The following is a 1,555-nucleotide window of genomic DNA, read 5'->3' as shown; positions in this document are numbered from 1 at the left end:
AAAGCTAGGTAAAGATACAACCATAAAAGAAAACTATAGACCCATATCCTTAATGAACATAGATGCAAAAATTCTCAACAAGGTACTTGCAAACTGCAAACAGACACACATCAAAAAGATCATTCACCATGATCAAGTCAGCTTTATCCCAGAGATGCAGGGAGCGTTCAATATACATAAGTCAATAAATGTCATAAATCATATAAATGGGCTCAAAGACAAGAACCACATGGTCACCTCAATAGATACAGAGAAGACCTTTGACAAAGTTCAACATGCATTTATGTTCAAAGTCCTAGAGAGAATTGGACTGGAGGGAACATACCTCAACATAATTAAAGCCATATATAACAAACCCACAGCCAACATCATTCTAAATGCAAAAAACCTGGAAGGATTCCCACTGAAATCAGGAACCATACAAGGCTTTCCACTATCTCCACTTCTCTTTAACATAGTGCTTGAAACTCTTGCAAGAGTAATAAGACAAGAGCAGGAAATTAAAGGAGTAATAATTAGAAAAGAAGAGATCAAATTATCCCTTTTTGCAGAGGATATGGCATTATATCTAAGAGACATAAAAAATTCCACCAGAAAACTCTTAAAAATTATTAACAAGTTCAGTAAAGTGGCAGGTTACAAAACTAACCTACAAAGGTCTGTAGCCTTTCTATATACCAATAACAAGCAATCAGAGAAAGAGCACATGGAAACACTCTGCTTCACAATAGCTGCAAAAAATTAAAATATCTCAGAATAAACCTGACCAAAGACATTAAAGTGCTCTACAATGAAAAATTTAAACCTTTAAAGAAAGACTGAGGAAGATATCAGAAGATGGAAGGACCTCCCATGCTCTCATGGATTGGAAGAATTAATATTGTGAAAGTGACCTGACCATCCTACCAAAACTCATTTATAGATTCAATGCAATGCCAATCAAAATCCCCACATTTTTCACAGAATTGGAAAAAACCATCCCAAGATTCATATGGAAGCACAAAAAACCTCGGATAGCCATAATAACCCTGAGCACTAAGAGCAATGCCAGGGGGGATTGCTATCCCAGATTTAAGCTGTATTACAGTGTTATAGTCATAAAAACAACATGGTACTGGCTCAGAAATAGACCCATAGATCAATGGAACAAAATTGAAGACCCAAATATGAGTAAATGCAATTTCAGCCAACTGATATTTAACAAAGGGGCTAAGACTATTCACTGGAGGAAAGACAGCCTGTTCAGCAAATGGTGTTTGCAAAACTGGATCTCTACCTGTAGAAGGATGAAACTAAATCCCTTTCTTTCACCCTGCACAAAAAACAATCCAAAATGGATCAAAGACCTCAATGTAAAGCCTGAAACTCTGAAACTGTTAGAAGAAAACATTGGGAAAAACCTACAAAATATATGTGTAGGAAAGGATTTTCTAAACTGGACCTCAATTGGTCAGGAAAGAGGTGCAAGAATTAACAAAAGGGACCTCATTAAACTAAAAAGCTTCTGTACATCAAAGGAGGCAACCAGGGAAGTGAACAGAAAACCCAAACAATG

Source organism: Nannospalax galili, unplaced genomic scaffold (assembly GCF_000622305.1).
Source record: "Nannospalax galili isolate Female #2095 unplaced genomic scaffold, S.galili_v1.0 scaffold271, whole genome shotgun sequence".
Lineage (NCBI taxonomy): Eukaryota > Metazoa > Chordata > Mammalia > Rodentia > Spalacidae > Nannospalax > Nannospalax galili.
This window is presented reverse-complemented; position numbering follows the sequence as displayed.